The 21,820-nt window shown below is 34.3% G+C and overlaps 1 long non-coding RNA gene across 2 annotated transcripts; it reads right to left on the reverse strand.

Moving 5' to 3' along the window:
• Positions 1-8,369: 8,369 nt before the first annotated feature.
• LOC137387854 (uncharacterized) lies at positions 8,370-12,724 on the reverse strand. 2 transcript variants are annotated; one of them, XR_010977959.1, is made up of 5 exons: positions 12,459-12,724; positions 11,267-11,441; positions 10,498-10,569; positions 9,144-9,376; positions 8,370-8,509 (listed from the first exon to the last, which is right to left on the reverse strand). It is a non-coding gene; the product is annotated as an uncharacterized lncRNA (long non-coding RNA). The 2 variants fall into 2 exon arrangements; XR_010977958.1 differs by lacking the exon at positions 8,370-8,509 and having other exon boundaries at positions 8,977-9,376.
• Between the last annotated feature and the right edge of the window lie 9,096 nt (positions 12,725-21,820).

Consider the following 21,820-nt stretch of genomic DNA (forward strand, 5'->3'; position numbering starts at 1 on the left):
TTGCATTAAATAAACAAATTGACAGCAAAATTTTACCTTCTGTCGAGATCCTTTTTAAGAAAATAAGAAAAATATTTTGAACGCTGGCTCACATTTTCCCAGGCATCAATTAATAGGGTTAGTTTTAATTTTAGAGCCCAACAAATAACGTTTTCTGTGGCATATTCCTGTATGCTCAATGATTGTTAAATAACCAAGAGACAAAGGTGGTCAATAGAATGGAAAATATTTCACAATTAATTAGACACAACTGTGTGAGCAAAGGCTAATTATAAAGTAATAAACTAAAAAAAGGAAGAATTTCAAAATTCCTAATAAAAGTGAAACACTTACAATTACACAGAAAATCAACAGTAAAGAACAAAATTTTGCGTACAAATTTCTAAAAAGAATCTAAAACTCAACGAACTTTGAGAAAATTATAAAAGTGATCATAAAAAAAATTTACGCTGACGATACTGTCTTTGTGAGTCATCACAATGGTCTGCACATTTTGAAGCAAACTGCGATATCATCACACAAATTATTAGCAACTTGTACTTTAGTGTGTACTTCAAACCACGTGCAAACTAGTTAATAAAAACCATACTTTGTTCTTTATAACAACGAAGAAAACCTTCAAAGTGGCTTTAATGTTAATTTTAACAGCTAATCTATCATTAGTAGTTGGGCAACAAAATTGCTAGGAATTATTTTGACAGATCGACTCTCTTGGAGAATTCACAATTACACTATTTGTAATAAAATCACGATGTCATTGACTCTGCTCCAGTTTTGCAGGCCATAAATTAACTCAAAATTTTCAATTGGATTTTATTATCGGTTTATCTTTTGCCATAATATTCATGGTTTACACATTTGATATCATATATTTCTAGGATATGTCACAAATGATCTATTTTTGTTACAAAAAAGCATTTTGACTAATTACAAATTTATATCATCATCATTTTCCAGCATTTTTTATTCCATCGAATGATCTTTTCAAATTTTTGTTTCTTCTTCCTTCACCTATGCTAAATGTTCATTTTACTTCAATTGAAGGTTTCAAAAATTTTCATGGTTTGTTTTCTCATTTTTAGAAAACGTTTACAGGTTTTCAACTCATTTCAACTCACGTAATATAAAAAAATTGCATACAACCTATAACAATTATTTTGAAAATACCATTGCTGGTGCTTTATGAATTTCCTACCTAATATCTCTATTTTTAGCAGAAAAAGGTATTTTAAACACTGTGTGTCACGATTTATTTGATTGGCCCTTATTTTGCTCTTTTTGTTTTATTATTGTTTTATGGTATTATTTGAAAAGTATTTCTGCTTGAAATGATTTTATTGCCAATAAAGTAATAATATTATAAAAACAGAAATTGTAAAAGCTGTCACTTCACCCTTTCTTAGGCTGACTTGTGGAAATTCAAGATGGTGGTTGATGAAGATTGTGTTTTTATTTAATAAGTATTACACTTTTTAAAAACTTAAAACATACATGTAGGTCCATAGTTTTTCAACAAATAACCTCCCTGTTGCATATTCATGCAACAGGGATGTTATTTGTTACATTCATAATATCTTAGGTTGGATCTTGCATCGCATGCGTTTGGTCTTCCAAGCTGATATTTTGTATGTCGAACACCAAAATCAATTACTGAAAATTTATTATCCTGATTATATCAGTATATATAATTTTGATATTTTATTAGGTAAGGGTTAACCGACAGCACAAAATCCTACTGCATTAACAGCAACTATTATGGTTTGTTGTTAGAATAATATTTTTGTGTAATTTCTACCAAATAACTTTGACTTTATTTTAAAGTTGTGAAAGTGAAGAAAAATGAGTCCATTGCAGAATACTGGCAAAAAATATTTGGGATCAATAAAATTATACTACAATCGCAAAATTTTAATGAAATTATTTAAAAAGTGTAGATTTAAAAACCATATTCAAGAAAGAAGATCATTTATAGAGAAGTATTAAACCATAGGCTTTTGAGAATAGCTAGCTCTTATAAACAACTTATTAAATTTTCTGTTTAGGTTAGGAAAGAGTTTCTTGCTTACTTCTTTTACAAGATGCAGCGTATGAAAAAGCCAATCAGTGTAATTCCTCGTAAAATTAATACGGAACATACTTATACAGTTACAATTGAGATTTTTTATTATTTGTGAAATTTTCTTTGACCATGCATTATCATTATGCATGAAGTTTTGCAAAAAGCATGTAGTATGAAAACTACATCGGAAAATTTATTAGAATAATAGCTACTGGAAATGCTTTTATTGTACACTCACATATTGGGTCAAGAGTCATCATTGATGTCGTCATTGAGGTCATATCTTATGTCTACTGCAATTGCCCAAAAATTATCTCTATATGACACATTTTAGAGCTCACATCATAAATGTTTGTGTCTCTAAAACTGGTCTTTTGTTTTTCTACCATCAAAATCATTGCTGAAAGATGAATTATTATTATATTGGTATAAATAATATAACTTAAAATGCTGTCAGTCAAGCTTTAGGATTAACAGTACTGCAAGACTAGTTGAATCTGAAGAAATACAAAAAATTTCACAACCACATTTTTATTTTTTTATTTATAAAGTGATGCACCTCCACTATTCCACATCGTATGGCTCAGCAGAGTGTTTGTGTATGGCGAAAAGCAGCATGATGCGGCTTCAGCAGGTTGCGTTTAAACCGTTTCTGATTAGTGAGTAGCTGATTAATTACCCTATCATATATGTACTTAAGTAAAAGGAAACAGTTATTTTACATGTGTTGAGCCAATAGGAAATTTATTTACAACCCATCCAGAACCCAGCTTCGTTTTACAAAAACTTTCTTTTTATTGCAACTTTTTCTTGGAAATGGCCAGTCCTGTCAGATGTGCAACAACTTTAAAGGTTTGTTCAATTTTAAATCTATTGACTTCCGGTACCTGTTATGGAACAATACTGCTGAGAGTTATTATTTTATTATTAGCTGTGATAATAATGTCATAAGCTGTATAAAAATTTGTAAATCGTTCGAGAGTGATCAGGCTCATTTTGCAAAAAGTATTGTGGCAATTTTATGACATCAGCTGATGTAAAATTTTATGCTGAATAATTTGACATAAATTTTTTTATAGACTGTGGTTTAAAAGGTAGAAAATTTTATAAATGCCCTTGTCAAATATTAGGTTTTACTGAATATATAATTACATCCCGGTAAAGTAATTAATTTATTGGCGAAAAAGCTTTTATTATGTATCCTAGTAGCATTAAACCCATGGAATGCATTTCAAAGTTACATTCCTTCCTTAATCTTTACAATGAAACACTAATGATCAATGTAGGATGACTCCAAAGTAGTTTATTTAATTCACCTTCAGCAGCAGTAGCAGGAGCACAAATTGACAGAGCATGCAACAACCAGAAAGCCTTCCATAAAGGTACCATCCTTTGAAGAGTCCTCAGTCAAACCTAAACATAAAAACAAGCTGATTTAGTTAGGAGTACAGTTTTGGATGTCAATGAATACAGGTACCTTTAGTATGTTTCCCCTGGAATGAATATGCTGACTAATAAGCAGTGATACTTGTCTACTATAAGAGATAAATGTGTGACTACTATGGGAATACTAAAGAAATGTGGGTGCAAAAGATCATCAACACTTGTAATGGGTTATACTTTCATGTATGTTTTTGCTTGTATATTAAAGTTTAAAATTTAGTTGACTAAATCATTAAAAAGAAACGAGTAATTTGAGTTGACCCAGAACTTAGAGTTAGAGTTAGGGGGGCCCCCCCACTTAGAGTGGGGGGGCTGTATATCATTGATCAAACATATAGGGACAGCAGCTCTTTGTACTAGCTTACTTTAATATAGACTAATATGAAAATCAAATGAATAGCTAATCAAAATATTATACTCAGTTTATCTCATGTGATAATAACATGTTGCATCTGGAGCACAAATAAACAGGAGACAACCATAGCCACAATACCATATGGAGCACCTTTCTATCTCCAGCCAGTCTATGGTTTATCCTGTTGTATGACTAGTTCAGGTACTAGGTACAAAAGCTATTTACAGTTCTATACAGACTTAAGTACAACTGAGTGACCATCATATACCGTGTTCTTTTTTATCACTCTCAGTAGGACTTATAACAACTATAATTTATAAATATTATCTTTTATTTAGAACTATTACCCTAGCTGGTTTTGTTATGGTCCAAAGACTGTCCTGTGAAATAGATTTGTTCAGCAAAGAAGTTAGTTGTGTTTCCTGATACAATCAGGTAGTAGAATGCGAGCTATTTCAACAATGTTATATAAATGTTATTGTCTAGCAAAGCTAATTAACATAAAAAGACTACATTGTGTTTCTATCAGAAAAAATACTGTAACACATTTTAATCATGGTTGTTTTATTATACTTCTATGCATTTTTTTTATCTAAATATGTCAGTATGAGCGTTTGTCGGTTCATCCAGTTATAGCGATTAAAACGTAGGAAAGAAAAATTCGCTTCGCACTGGATTTGAACCAAAAACTTCCTGTTCTACTGACATGTGTTGTCCATTATGCTAAGCCTCATCTAATACACATCAAATAAAAGCAGATGTTTGTAAGTGTCAAATAAGCTACAGCCAGGCCCAGGCTGTATCTCATCTGCTTGGTTCACAAAAAGTGTAGGAGACTAGGCAAGTAAAAACAAATTTTTTGTACAGTCTCCTGCTATGCGGGGCAGATGTATTTTCAGACCAGACAACCTGCCTGTGGTCAGCAGCCCTCTGTAGTCAGAGTCGCTTAGGGCTTGCAATATGCCTGGGGCCAGTTTTGGTGTCTAATCTTTTTAATGTCCTAACGCAGTCTGGGATTTCTAGAGCTGGATAGAAAGAATGAGTTGTAGTAGGTGCTACTACTTTATGATTCTTTCCATTTCGCTGGCTCATTATAGAGAACTGAGACGAGGCTCTACATATTCATATTGCTTCAACTCTAAAATATGCTCTCGGTGGGTCATCGTGTATTCACAACTGACTTCTTGTCATCGCCATTTTATCGTCTATATAGGCCTGCCTACAGGCCTCCCATGACTTTGGTTGCCGATCACGTCAGTAGGCTATCGAAGTTATCTAAGCCTCGAAAGCCAACCGACTTGATAGCCAGAAACAGACAACTACTATGAGGGGCCTGAGGGCTTACCAAATATATTTTTTCATTTACTGTGAATTTAGGTGGTACGCCACTCGTGCATGCACATCGTTAGACGAGCCTGAGTAAGCCAGCAAAGCCCATGAACTCGAGTATGGCAACAAGTTCTACACATACTATGAGGGCGTGGTATTCAACAAGCATACAAAACCTGGTGGTAATCTCATATTCTCAAAGCACTTTTTCCGCTTTTCCCAATTTGTGATCTTGTGTTGAAAATGCGTATTTTATGACTCAGATATTCTAGTGTAACCTTGATTGAAAAATGTATACTTGATGCACAATAGAAGAAGTAGTAGTCAATAGTATCTGGGTTTATGGCGCATACATCATATCCTTATAATAATTCCTTCCAACAACTCAGTCATCTACCACAGTTGCCAACGTCACTGGTACTGTCATAGACCTTAGAAATACAAAACTTGTTGCGGTGATACTGCGCCCTGCAAAGCTCATACAAGGGGCCGGACAATGCTCATCATATAGGAGCACGCTAAAAATGTTACAGCACATAATATAACTTCTATATTTTTATCCAGAGATTTATTAGGCCCTTTTTTGTTTTGGGTCAGGTATAATGGAAGTGACTCAAAACCTCATCAGTTTCTGGGTCATTTTTGTAGTTATAATAGTAAACAAAGCAGTCCAATCAGAGGAATACCGTGCTGTTTGTGTTTGCATAGTGAGTAATAAAACTGTTTCCTATTTACACATAATCAAATTTTTATTTTGCACAAAATCGGATGAGTTTTTAATTCTCCGATTGCTAGGTGTACCTGGGTATACAATATGTCCCCAACTATAGGGGTAGTGAATATTTAGCACCTCTATATCCCCAACCGATGACTTTGAGCAGGATGCAGTTTTGACCAGGATGCAGTTTTGAGCATGACCACACTCTGTAGGTATTCAGCTGTCACTTTGCAGATACATTTATTATTTAAGCACAACGATGTGTGACCAAGAACATTTTCTTGGTCTGTTGGCCAAAAAATTATTTCTTGCTGTTGGCATGATGATGCATTTTTTGCTCCAATATAAATAATACATGTGGCAATTGTTATCCGTCATTGTTAGCAGCTCTCTCCCTACCTCCACAAGTACGTACAGTGTAGCCAATTCTTGAAAATCAAAAGACAGCACAAACAAAATCTTTAGCAAGATATATGTCTATTGGCATTAATGACGTTATACAGCGAACATTCTTTGAAAAGTCGATGCACAATGATAAAATGTCTGGTGATGGACCACTGGAACAATGATAAGAAAGAAGTAGGTTGTTTCAGTCGTCAGACGAATCAATCATGATAAATTGTTAAGTTGAATAATTTTACTTTATTTGATATAAAAAGAAAATATTGCACATAACTCGATTTCTACCACGCCAACACTAAAGCCATAAAGAGGCCTTGGCAAGCACAAATGAGAACAGAATAACACAGTTAAAAGGGCCGCATATACAAGTAGATATGTGAAAAATATTAATGTAAGTCTGGGCCAATCAGAAAAAAATCAGTGTTGAAAATCATGAATGTTATATGTATGCAGGTATGTTTTTACTTGATCAATATATTCACTCAAAATTGAGGACAATACCAAGCTGAAACGACAATTCCGGCTAATTTTTATGAACACTTTTAGCATATGAAAGTATTCCTATCTAGACTATCTATGACTGCAAACAAACTGGCAATGAGGTGGAGGGGTACTATAGGCACCCTTCCCTCATTGTCAGTTCACCCACAAATAGAAGAAACAAATTTGTTTTACACCTACCTAAATATTGCATGTATTACAAAATCCTAGGAAGAGTTTTTGCTTTGCTGTCATCGTCTTTCAAACACCCAAAGAGCTAAAATTTTGAGGAGTTGCTCTACTTTGCACAATATGGCCTACTTATAATCGTTTCAGTCCTATTGTACTCTTTGTTTTATTCCGAGTTTGATCTTCAAATTGATAAGACTTCCAGGATTTTAACTTTTAGCACAATTTCATTTCGAGACTCATAAACAACATCTATCATTAAAATAATTGTTTAATGATATTATAGCAGTATTATAACAATATGCCAGTTCGATTACGTTTAATCTCAAACATAGCCAACATATAAATCATTCAAATGTTTTTTTTCTAATTATCTTTTTAATCATCTTGACTGATTATTCTTCTTTTTTAATGACTAATTTTGTAAAACATTCTTACTGAATGAAAATTTTCCAACAAATTAAAAAAAAACCATTGTTCCAAAATAGCAGCATAAAAGGTCTTGAATAGCTAGTTTGGGCAATGTTGTGATTTATCTGTTAGGCAATCACAACAATATTGTGACCAAAATAGGTATCCGAAACCCTTTGTGTTACTATTTTTGGAACAATTTTGGAATTCTGATCAATTTCAAGATGGTCTGAAGATGAAACTTCAAATAGAACAAAGCGTACAACAGGACTAAAAAATAAGTCGGACATATTGTGCATAGTAGAGCAACTCCTCAAATGTTAACTTTTGAAGTGTACTTTTTGTGTACCCAAAATCATACTTTGACCTTGATGACTGCTGAGCAATAATGTTTACTTAGGTTTTATAATGTGTGAATAGCTAAAAACCATACTTTCCATTTCTCTTGCAAGTGTCACAATAATAATTGTCATCCACCTTTATTTTGAAGAGATCTACATCAATTATAGCTGCTAGCTTGATACATTTCCGATGACACCATTCTCTACAGTATGAGTACATTATCATCTCCAAGCCTGCTGTGCTTAGCTAGGAGTGGCTATATGGCATCCTGCATACGCAGTAAAGCTAGAAAAATATGAAAAAATGTATCATAAAGCTTTCTGATAAGCTATTATTTACAAGGGAAATCCCAGTAAGCTTGGAAGCTTCAACAGTCTTCAAGTTCTTATCGCATTTGAATATCAAACTTTATTGTAAGACCTACGGCCTCGGCATCAATCGACTCCAGTCAGATTTGATTCCAAACCATCCACATATTAAAATATTTGATACTGGGGAAAGGGAAGCTGGACTTTGATTACCTCTATGGTCTTAGTTGACCGCTTTCTTCCATTAACAGAGTCTATAGTTGGCAGGAATTTGGTCCACACTTAAGTGCTGAGGCAGGAAACAAAATGTTCTCTCATCTTGGATTGGTCATAGGCTAGTTTGCTGGGATTGCCACCTTGCAGCACTTCAACAATGCATGAGAATGCAAAGAAGCCATCATCACTCATTCCCTGCTGCAACTGTGCAGCCTCCAATGTATAACTCAACATTGAGTTTAGACTTTTCTCAAGATCTAGAGAATGAAATCAATTACATGTAATTATACTAAAATCATAGATCAAGGACAAGTAAATCTGTACTCCTGGATTAATCTGCTCATATTATCCAATCACCAGTCCAAATAGGGTTCCTGTTCAAAAAAGACTGTTATTTGAGGGACTAGTTGGTTGGACTCTTGCCTGTATAAAAATTGTCAAGGCCAAAATCCAAGGCATCATCTCCCATGGTCTGGGGGTCAGCTTCTGATTGGCTGATATAAGTTTATTTATCTATTCAGTCTTCACTATTACTATAATTGTCAACAATCTAAGAAAGTTGTTCGAGGCATTAGATGGTATATACATATGGATCAGAAACAGAAACTGGGTTTCATATAGAGCCAGTCTATGACACCAAAAGATTTATTTTCAAGATATTTTACACATTGCAGCCTCATCGATTACCTGAATTAACTTCTCAGGCACGCAATATATAGCTCTGGGCACAACAAGCATGTACTATGATTTATGTACATGTATTCGGATTGCCGGCAAATCATTTTCAGGTCAAAGGAAACGAGGAAAAATGTGCAAATGTTTTAGTTTACTCAATATGGCTTTCCGCACATAATGTGGAATACTGAGGTTGAGGCTGTCAAATACACGCACTTTCCCCTTTCCATCAATTTTGGTGACTGCTATCCAGTGTTTGGTGCTTTCCATGTGTATTATCTGCACATTGCACTGGACTGCCGCATCAAAATGGTTTGGTCGCTGAACATATTCAATAGGTTGTGTTTTTATATCCGCAGCTGGTGATTCAGAGATGATAATGCAACATTTAGCCGTTTTGTGGATAGCCATTTCTTACTGCCTACAAACTCCTCTCAGAGATCCTTGATCTAAAATAAAAACCAATCATGGCACATGTATTTACATCGTCATGAACTTGCAAAGTACTGTGAATGCAGTATCTAAGTGGCATTAATTGTGACAATTTTTGACTTTGACAGGAATATTATTTGTTAATTTTATGGAGTAGATCAAAAAGTTACATTGGGCATTGTGATGAGCAGGAAGCTACTTTGGCCAACTCAATGTACCGGATGAATCTGCTTTTTGCTAGTTCCTGACTTTATTACTATTTTTACAGTATTTCACGATTATTTCCTGGTTTCATAAATCTCCTTCGATCCAACATTGCTCAACCGATTTAGCCCAAAGAGTTGACTTGTAGAAAACAACAGTGAAATTAGTACAAGTAATCAGTCTCCAAATCAGATGGTGTTGTGGCACCTTGTTACCAACTTGTCAAATAGTTGATAACAACTCCTCCACAGATTAGAAACCAAAACCCTGATAACCCTGAACCCGAAACCAATCATGAGATTTGCATCAAATCCCCCAAAAAATTGATTACTCGGCTTGTAAATCGAATCAAATTAAAATCATCAATTACATAGTGGATGATGGTTTTAATTTCATTTTATTTAAAATATGATCAGCCATTCTTCTGAGTGATTTGATTTGGAGCAAATCGCATGCCAGTGATTTGATATGGTTTGTAAATCTGTACCAAAACCATTATCAAAACACCAGAGTGGTATTTTCTACATAGTGGATAACACAATGATGAATATCACATATGGATGATACCGCCTAAGGAGATATGTGCACATATACGAATCCGCACATCAACAAAATCGCGTTTCAGCCCAAGAACTTGACAAACTTTCTTACTTTATGAACAAAGTCCTAATTAATGATTACGAATAAGATTAAAAATGAAAGCTAGTCAACCATCAACATTTGTTGGTCCAGCCATTTCCTGTGAAAACAGGTGGGAAATATTTAATTTTAAAGTCAGATCACTGTAGTTTGAGTATGATATTTTACTAGTTAGTAGCATATCTGGGTTTACGGCGCATACATCATATCCTTATAATAATTCCTTCCAACAACTCAGTCATCTACCACAGTTGCCAACATCACTGGTACTGTCATAGACCTTAGAAATACAAACCTTGTTGCGGTGATACTGCGCCCTGCAAAGCTCATACCAAGGGCCGAACAATGCTCCTCATATAGGAGCGCGCTACAAACATAAGAGCCTTGTACAAGCGTTGTATGGGTAAAACAAGAGCTTGTACAGAGCTTTGCATGGGCAATGTATGACAACACTCATGTGCGCTCATGGGCCATGTGGGGGTCCCAAGATACCCACATTCCAATTATCCATACGCAGAAATTTCAACCCATCCTCACACTTACATACATCAAAAAATCAATAGGAAAAATATCGAAGGAAAAACAATACGATTTCGAGAAAAAATATTAGCCAGCCTAAAAGAGCCAATTGATTTGTGAGAGAAATTAAATCTCACATTGAGGCACACGTTTACATCATTCCAGTTTACACCGCCTAAAAGGTTATATAGACGAAAGCGATACATCGCAATGATATATTTTGCCAACATAAACATTTGTTTTTCTCAACATCGATTTAAACAGTGCATTACCTGAATGAACCTAATGTAGCAATAATCTTCCAGCAAGTTATCAGAAACAATACACATACTTAATGACATAGACAATGTAGAGCTGCCTAATCTTTCGGATGGAACATCAAACAGGAAATGAAAACCTAAGAGGAACCCTCATAGTGCCATAATCGTCGATGGTACCTTCAAATGCAAAAAAATTTTCTGCCCATTTGAAAATTTCTTGACTTTTGGACACAACTAACAGTTTTATTTACAAGAACATTTTTGAAAGCAGCAAATAGTACTCACTTTTTTGTAAGAATGGAAAGAACTTTTCCACAAGAATCTAAACTGTCATAGACAGTGTATTTGTAGTGCGATTGCTCAGGAAACTGTTCTTGAATACTCCGTCCAATCGCTCCCCACCATTGTTCGTGGACTCCTCTCTAAGCACTCAGTTTTTGCGATAACAGCTTGTCTATTTCTGAAAAAAAGCAAAACTAATGTTTCACGCACAGTAAGCCAAACGGTCTCCTGTAACTGAAGGTACATTTCCAATGAAGGCCTTGCAATATGTTTGCAGAACTACACATGGTCAAATACATTGTATTAATAGGAGTCTTCAAGGTTTTACAAATACAGTCAAACACGAATAATTCGCCCACGGATAGCTCGAACGCATTGTTAACTCGAACGGATTTGTTGGGTTCATTTCCACGCAATGATAAATTGCTTTAGATCACTCAAAATTAACATCAGTAACTCGAACAGTTTTCTGCCCAGCGGCTATGGAGACGGTTGTTATCACTTTAGAATATCAATTTATCTCAAGCCATAGAGATAAATTGTAGCTCTTTTTAGTAGCTCTTAGGCGTCATTATTACCATCATCAGCAAAATATTTTCGTTAACGACTTTTCTGAAGGTTAGCAAAAAATCAAATTTTACTAAACATCCGCCTTGCGATGGCCCTTTGTAAACAACAAAAAACGAGTTAATCTTCATATAAACCTAAAGTAAAATCAGCAAAATTGATCTTGGTTAAAACACTCAGATAAAAAAAAGTCTTTTTTCTGAGCATTTTAATAGTGATCAAGTTTTGCCAATTTTAATCTGAAAACGTAATGGTAGTCGCATCACCTAAAACAACAAACAAATCTCAAGTGATAGAAAAATATTTCTATTTTCGGATAAACTTTTTAAAACTTTACATGAGAGGCCATTTAACTTGCAACAAGCAATCTATGGTTTTGATTTATACATAGTTTGTATATATACATGTATATACTAATAAATACATGCACTTGTGACAGTGCTCTGATAACTAAAACGCTCTGATAACTCGAACACTTTCGCTCGGTCCCGTGAAGTCTGAGTTATCCATGTTTGACTGTATACTTATTTTGATAATAAGAGCATTTTCCAGCCTGTAAACCGTGCCGACATCATACAAATGCAGAAAACAGCATTACTTCATGTACACGCAGAATAGAAACCAGTACCTTGAATACCCTATTCTCAAACCAGACATTGCATATAAACTCTCTAAGTTCCCTGTGCTTTTCACCAAACCAAGCATTATGCCCCTGAAGTGCTTGTATAGCTTTCATCTGAACTTCAGAAGTGCTGTAAAATGCAATGATTTGACATAGGTATAATACATGTTTCATTGTCACAACAGGCACTCAAGAACATGAACCGACAGAAAAATGGCAAAGTCCAGTAGTCTGAGAGATCATTAATTATTACATCTTTGTTCTAATGCGTATGTTACATCCACGTCTCACTTTGAAACTTTCCCCTTGGGTAATTCCACATGGTGGGACAATTTGACTCTGATGGCAGCTGAAGAGAATGCTGTGTGGCAGGGTGTACAGAATAATGAATGGGTGAAGGATGGTAATAGTTTTGTTCATAGGCATCCTTGTGGTATCAGACTCTGTTTACATGAGCACCCATCTGGGACCGGAATAGGCAAAACCAAGAAACAAAGAGGGGGGGTGACTGGTCATAGATAGTTGCAATGGAACATAATGTAAGAAAAAAAGGCAATGTGAACCGCAAGGCATGACTTCACCTCAGAAGGTTAAGGCTCTCTCACTATGTAAGCGAGTGTAAATAAGTTTGAAGATGAAATGGCAAATATGAAAACTGACTGTGAGGTGAATATGAAGTCAGGGTATGAGAGTTTGCATTGGTTATAATTTACACACGGACAAGAAAACTGGGGAAACAGACTTTTCAGCTTGTAGTTAATCTGTTACGGAATGTTATGTTTTCTATTCAAACACATGAAATTAAGGCTACTTGTACCAAGACATGGATAGGCAGTGTAAAAATGGGTGCATTGGGGGACTGTCACAAACATGCCCCTCTGTGTGAATATCCCAGATACAATCATAGATTATGCACCTAGCCTGTGCGATTTGTCTCAGATTCGATAAAGCTGTCATATTCGGCATCGCAAAGGCCCATCTTGGTCTTTTTGAAATTTCTCAACCATGCCTGTCCGTGATGAAAGTCACAGAGCAACACTTGCACATTTTAGATGAAGAGAAATATGCTGCATAACAAAGGGCAATGAAAGAACAGATTAATGGGGATGAACTTGCAGCATAAATCCCATATAAAAACTCAAGCTAAAGAATTCTGCAAAGATTCAACCATCTACTACTCCGAATGACTCACTTTAAAAACACTTTTACTGTATTGTTGATAGGATAATTAGAATGTAAGAAAATAATCTTTCTACCTGGGAAAGATTCCTTTAGTGTGGCTATTTTGGCCTGTGAGTAGTTCGTTATAAAAAACTTCGGCTTCCACAATGGTTTCCATTCCTTTATTTTAGTCAGAGCCGTACATATATGCTTCTTCATTTACTGCTCCAGGACAAATGTACCCACGACCTGTAATAACAAGCACATTTCGCATGTCACAAGTCAAAGTACCAATAAAGAGGTCGCTTCTATCTATCACTTCACCATAAAGTAATATGGCAATGGTCATTACCTTTACCATACCTTCGAGGAAATTCAGACAGGCTAAATGGAAGTGATTGACCACGGACCAAAGATGTGTGTTGATAAGACTGACTGTTAAAAGCGTGCTACTTATTAATAGTAAACTGAAAATACAGGATACGAGCAGAATTTTATATATAGCCTATGCGATATTTAACACTATGCAGCAAATTTTTATTTCATACATGGCTTATCTGATAATCGATGTTAGTCTTCATCACCACAAAGAAAAGAGGCAGAGCATACTTAGTAGTTCGATGAGTCGCATCCATTAAAATTATGTTGTCGCCGTACCTGCATAGCATTCATTTTGGATGATCGGTTTGGGTAAGAAAGAGAAATTTATGTGAATTCAAGGACTTCTGAAAGTGAAATTCAGCTGTTCCTTGTCCGTGCAACTCCTTTTGTTTAGTGATCTGCAGACTTTTTTGGTCTGAATATGATTATCCCACGACCACACGAGCGGAGCGGAAGTGTGGGAGTTTTTATGATAAATGCATGTGCACACAACTTACGAAAATCATTCATCAACAATGAGACGAACCCTCGTCAAGAAATTTCATCAAAAAATTTAAGCACCGGAATGAAAAGTCGTTAAAGTATAATAATGATACAAAACACATTTAAACCTGTTTAAATATGTTACCAAGTCTTTGTAAACCTTCGATAATATCTTAAAACTTACACATCTGATCGGATTATACACAAATAGACAGATTAATTTGAACGAAAATTGCCACAAAAAGCTTGAAAAGCTCGGTTTAATAAAAGTTAAGACCGAAAACTGAAACGCCAATAAAGCCGTGCAACCGATTGTAGAACTATTTAGCAGTGCACATTTCACGAGAAAACTGTGCTCATTTCATCAGTCTATGGCATTTTTTACTTGTATTCGAATTTATTCGAAGGTTTCTGTAATAAACGTAGACCGTTTGAGGCGTAGACCGATTTACAGGTACGAAATTGTGGTACACAGTTTATCAGCCTGTGTTTTTTGTCCAATCACCGAAGGTTTCATTATTTGAAACGTTAGCCGAAATTCTTTACAACTTATGTACAAGCTAGGGCCGAACTACAACGCCCCTTCATGACGAGAACATTTTTTATTTTGCTACATTTTTATACGCGTGAATGCTCTACTCGCTTTCTGTTAAAGATCGCTTATCAAAACCATTCTACATTCAACGCAACCAACTTTCAAACTGTGTATAGTACACAGTAGCTTGCTATTTTACTTCTAATTTTGCATTTCAGAGTTATAATAAACATATTTCTTTATTGTTGTTGAATTACATACATTACAGTAAATTAGGCCTACAGCTTTATAACACTTTTATAACAGCTTTTATTTTGCTGCAGTTTGCAGAAATCTTCGAGACGCATGAAAGCTCATAGGTTTTCTATTATTGCTGTATTACTATATTAACAATATTGGTTATTTTAATAATATCAGTGCATTTTACTTATAATATTGGCCAACATTGCATTTCTCCTATTGCAAGGGAGAGATATAAACGTGTAATATTTTCCTTTCATTGTTGTTGTTTGTCATGACCAAACTCTTTTTAAATAAATTTTCTAAAAACCTATATAAATACCACAACTTCTCGATATTGCTACCTATGACGTTTTGAAATGTAAACAAAATTGTGTATTGGTTTTCTATTATTACTAAATTAATAAAATTGATTATTCTAAGAATATCAGTGCATTTTACTTCTAATATTGGCCAATACTGCATTTCTCCTATTGCAGGGGGAAAATATAAACATCTTTTCCATTCATTATTGCTTATTGTTGTATATAATAACACCCACACCCAGTACATTACAGCTACCATTGCAGTTATCCTATTGCACTGCAGAGCCATTTGATTGCTAATATTGCATTTCTCAACCAACAGTACCCTTTATTTTTTTGCCAATATCTCTGGCCATCTCTTTGGTCGTGGGCTGTATGACAGTGGAATTTCTAGTCTATATATGATGGGAAACAGAACAGTTCAAAAACTTTTGAGTCACTATGAAGCATGAGTCACTAGTAAGGAGTCACTATGAGTCAAATATTCTGTAGTGAGTCAAACAGTTATGACATGCTGTCATTTGCTATATACATGATATGCCGTATAGTTCATGAATACTGTTACTAGCAATTGTATATCATAATAAAAAACTTTAACAGGAAATGCTTAAAATAGAAATTTGCAGATAAATATCAGAAGAATGACATAAACATCAAGTGACCAAGATCAATATGTGTTGCTAGGATACGCCTTTTTATATTATCATGTGCAACATGATGCTTTTGCAGCCCCTGGTTTTGGTATTTTTTCTGCTCTAAAGTGAGACCAAAGATTACTGAGATGCTAATATATTATTTGCTAAAATTATATTACACAGTCGGAAGGCGGTAAGAGATACTGTACTATCCGCTGTCTACGATGAGCTTAATGACAAACTAGCCAATGGTTGAATTCTTTTTATGTTATCAATTTCTATTATATTGTTATATATTATTATAACGCTATCCTCTTCCTTCATTTTTCATTTTTAGCATTTTTTCTGTTTTTATTTCATTGGTGTTGTCATTCATCCAATCTGAGCTGTTCCCATCTCCTTCTTTGCCATTCTCAAGTTGACTCTTTTTGTTTGTCCATGTTGGAGGCAAATAATTAAGGACTTAAAATGATCAACTTTTTATTTGCTTAGAATTTTAAGCTTTGCTGAATATTGTTCTTTAAGTACCTTTGATCAGCAAAAGAAATGAAATATTGTTGCAGGCACAAAAAATCAAGAGGATTTTGGTGAAACATTATTGAGACTTTGTATCTGTTACATAACAACTTATGTTTTGGTAATTACTGATGAGCATGGCACATGGCAAACTAACGAAAACACACGCACACACGCACACCCACATCTCCTCCCACACTCACACACCCACACATCCACACGCCAACACACACAAATCAACATCAGCTGCACTGGTAAGGCATACTGACCCAGCACATGCTAAGTTCGAATGACATTGCGGTGGTGCCTTGGGCTGCCATCCTGAAAAGTGGAGGTTCAAATACTGCTTATCGAAAACTGGACGCAAAACAAAAATGTGGTTGAACAGTGTGACAACCAGCGACCATACATGCTATTGTATTTTGCCTCGACCTATTGTGTTTGGAGTTGTCTCGGCCTATTGTGTTTGGAGTTGTCTGATATCTAAGAGCTGAAAATGTTAAGACGGAGCAAATAAGACAAATGTAACATTCTCTGAACTTTATTCTTGCTAATGAGCTTGGATAGTAATTTTGTGCCATCAATAAAATGCTACTACCATAAATTAAATCAATTTTGGCTGCTATCCTCAAGGGTTGTGAAGGTCATTGGTTAGTTATTCTTGAATAATTGTTGAAGTTTAAATGACAAGCCAACTAGAAAACTGAAAGCTTTTAAATATTTGTTTCTGTCTTCCTTCAAAGTCATCTTTACTGTTAAATAAAAATAGAGATGTTCTTTATTTTGTCTATTCAAAGTAATATCTTATGATGAGAAAGCATGCTGAGATCAAAATCCATTTTGGACCTGCTGTGGTTATTCTGGTTGCTCTTGATGAGTTGCTAAAAAGCTTCAGATGAGGATTTTTAGCTCTCATCGCTAAAAGCAAAAAAGAAACATCAATACGGTTGTATTTAAATTTACATGGAAAAATTCCATTGCTGTATTTTAATAACAGTTCTGTTCATTTAAATGTAATTGCTTTGTTTTAGCATAAGGTTTTTGTTTTTGCTACTCTTAGCCTAATCTGTAAAAAGTTTTGCTTGTGGTAAGTTTTGAGTGTTTTATGTGAAAACATCCTGACACACATATTTCATAAAGTTACCCTTTTACTCAGCTGCTGCATTCATGTAGAAATCTATCTAATTGACTTTTTAATTTTGCATTTAGAAGTCCAATTGGCAATAAAATGCCCATTATTTTAACAAAGAACTCAGAAAACTTAGTAAGTAAATTAAGCTAGAAACCAACAAATATTTCATCATCCGTAAATGACAATAATCATATATTCACCTGAACATTTCAAAAGAAAACCATTTCCAAGGAAGCTGTCATCATTTGATATGAAACTGATGATAAGGGAGTCAGTATTGTCATCTAGTTGAATATCTTCTATGGCTTGGGATGATCCCGCATCGCTACAAATAAAAAGTTCGCTTCTTTTGCCATTAATGTCTCGGAAGACTCTCAACACGTCTCCTGTTGTATTTCTACTGCAACTTTCTTCTTCTCCGATGTTCAAGAAAAGGAATTCAATTTTCAGCACCACTTTGTCAGGTAATTGATTCACAATCAGCTTTATTTCATTATTCATATCCGCATCATACGAGCTTTTGTCAAAATTGAAATATTCATGGCTCATTACATAAGCTGTCGGTAGAGAGTAAACGGCTGACTCGCTCTGGTTCTTCATGGCTATCAAGTCATACACTGAAAAATAGAGCAAAAACAATCTTTTTACCATTAACACACATACTAGAACTTAAACACTAATTGAAATTCTTTATGTACATGTAGGTTGACACATTATAATATATAATTTGTTTACTAAAGTATTCAAGTGAGCTGAGTAATATGCAATAATTAAACAAAACCAGATTGGGTGAAGTAAGTTTTTCTTCGGGCACACAAAATTAGATAGTAAGTTTTTCAATTGTATAGAAACATTGATTGTACTATAAAGGATTGACATATTTTATAAGTTTTTTTATTTTTACCATGGTAAATGTGTCTATAATATTTGGACTAGCTGTATATTACACTTGATTTTACACAATGTAAAGATTATGCGGTATTATTAGAATTATTGTAAAAATCTACCGAACATAGATATTTAGTTTCAGTTAGATAGTATAGATAACCCAGATAGTTTTTTCAGTCAGCTTTGGCTTTTGTACTATGGGAAAATTATGCTGTGCAAAAAAGCTGAAAGACTCCAGTGAAATAGCAAGCTAACCTGTAATACCGAAAGTATATAATATTAAAAAGCTTTTATTACTGTCAAAAACACTTTTTTTCTATATTAGCTTTGATCTTGTCATAAACTAATATGCAGAAAGAAAGCCATATACATTTATGTCTTCACTGATGTTATCATTTACATACTTACCGTATCTACCCGTAAGTATGTTGATAAAACTGAGTAGGTATCCACATTCATTCACAAATATGGTAATAGCTGTTAGTACTTTTTAAGGTAAACAGACTACCATAAAACTAGTCTATGATGCTTTTGGTTTTTATGAAGACTTATGGACAGCAAAAGAACCATTTCATGTTTTATAACTTGAACACTTATCCAAACATTCTAGAGCAGGTTGATGTCCATATTCCTACTTGTACTATACATGTACATGTCTAAGTGTGAATACTTCTTGCCAGCGAATAAAATAAGAAAGAAACTTTAAAACTCAGCCTGGCTAAAATATCCCCTTTATAATCACCACTATGTAAAAAGTGACACTGAAGCAAATAGCTGCAGACATGTTACATACTACATTTTATAACTAAAACAGCTGTCAGCTTCAAATACCGTGAGCTTTCCTCAGTTTCTACAAAGACTAAAGAACAATAATAGCATATTATTGTATTTCACTGCTGTTAAACTTATAAAAGTCTTCGAGTAGCTGTTGTCAATATTAGTAATAGTACTCACCTGTAAGTGTGATCTTGAAACTTGGTCTGTTACCAAGTTTGTTTACATAGAACAAAACTGCCGGTAGTCCATCGTGTAGTAGAATATCTACAACAATGGTACATGAGCTATCACTTTCAATCGTCACCTCTGACTTGGTAGTTAGATGATGGAAGAACTCATCAGTAATTTCATAGTTTCGTACACATTCTGAGCTCTCATGTTCAATATGGAGTGCTGATGGTTGCACTGAGGTTGGTAAGTTGATTATTATTCTGCAAATGATTCTGGTCTGATACTGATTCATGGGATAATCTGGGCTGACAATGGAGACAGTTTCCTCTGTGTAATTAAATGTTTGCTCTTTAGAAGTACAGAATTCTATGCAATTCTGGCACTCTGTAAAAATCACATAATAATTAAATGAGTTGCTCAGTTTCACTCTTGTCAATATTGTAAAAACATCACAAGGTACAAATAAGCTTCAGTGATATGTTGATCATTTTACTGCTTTCAGTGTTCACTTGTTCATGTCAACTCGTGCGTGCCAAAGATTTTTTGTTCCAACTTTAGCCTGCAATCTTTGATTCATTATGAATCACTAGATGAGAACTTAATTATGGCCTAAACGGGATTTGTCTTAACATTATTCCCTAGTTTACCCGTTTTATATATCAGTGAAAACTCTAACTTATATTTTGAATATAGGCTAAGGATTCTATCTCATATTACTCTGCCTAACCCTAGTGCTCTAAATATAAAGTTACCACATTAGTCAGGAGTTATGGAAAAATGTAATTGGAGAAAAACAAATATCTGTGTAAAAATCTGAAGTTATATGCTTTTTTATAGAGAAGAATACTACAAAGAAAAAGACTGATAACCAACGACGAATGGCTAAATTGATTTTATTGCATTAAATAAACAAATTGACAGCAAAGTTTTACCTCCTTCTGTCGAGATCCTTTTTAAGAAAATAAGAAAAATATTTTGAACGCTGGCTCACATTTTCCCAGGCATCAATTAATAGGGTTAGTCTTAATTTTAGAGCCCAACAAATAACGTTTTCTGTGGCATATTCCTGTATGCTCAATGATCGCTAAATAACCAAGAGACAAAGGTGATCAATAAAAAGGAAAATACATCGCAATTAAGTAGACACAACTGTGTGAGCAAACTTAAAACGCTAATTATAAAGTAGTAAGCTAAAAAAAGAAGAATTTCAAAATTCCTAATAAAAGTGAAACACTTACAATTACACAGAAAATCAAAAGTAAAGAACAAAATTTTGCGTAAAAACTTCTAAAAAAAGTCTAAAACTCAACGAACTTTGAGAAAATTATAAAAGTGATCATAAAAAAAATTTACGCCGACGATACAGTCTTTGTGATTCACCACAATGGTCTGCACATTTTTGAAGCAAACTGCGAAATCATCACACAAGTTAACAGAAACTTGTACTTCAGTGTGTACTTCAAACCACGTACAAACTAGTTAATAAAAACCATGCTTTGTTCTTTATAACAACGAAGAAAACCTTCAAAGTGGTTTTAAGGTTAATTTTAACAGCTAATCTATGATTGGCAGTTGAGCAACAAAATTGCAAGGAATTGTTTTGACAGATCGACTCTTTTGGAGAATTCACAATTACACTATATTTGTAATAAAATCACGATGTCATTGACTCTGCTCCAGTTTTGCAGGCCATAAATTAACTCAAAATTTTCAATTGGATTTTATTATCAGTTTATCTTTTGCCATAATATTCATGGTTTACACATTTGATATCATATACTTCTAAGATATGTCACAAATGATCTATTTTTGTTACAAAAAAGCATTTTGACTAATTACAAATTTACATCATCATCATTTTCCAGCATTTTTTATTCCATCGAATGCTCTTCAAATGTTTGCATCTTCTTCCTTCACTTACGCTAAATTTTCATTTTACTTCAATTGAAGGTTTCAAAATTTTTCATGGTTTGTTTACTCATTGTAAAAAAAACATTTACAGGTTTTCAAATCATTTCAACTCACGTAATATAAAAAAATTGCATACAACCTATAACAGTTATTTTAAAAATACCATTGCTGCTGCTTTAAGAGTTTCCTACCTAATATATGTATTTTTAGCAGAAAAAGGTATTTTAAACACT

Source organism: Watersipora subatra, chromosome 2 (assembly GCF_963576615.1).
Source record: "Watersipora subatra chromosome 2, tzWatSuba1.1, whole genome shotgun sequence".
Classification (NCBI taxonomy): domain Eukaryota; kingdom Metazoa; phylum Bryozoa; class Gymnolaemata; order Cheilostomatida; family Watersiporidae; genus Watersipora; species Watersipora subatra.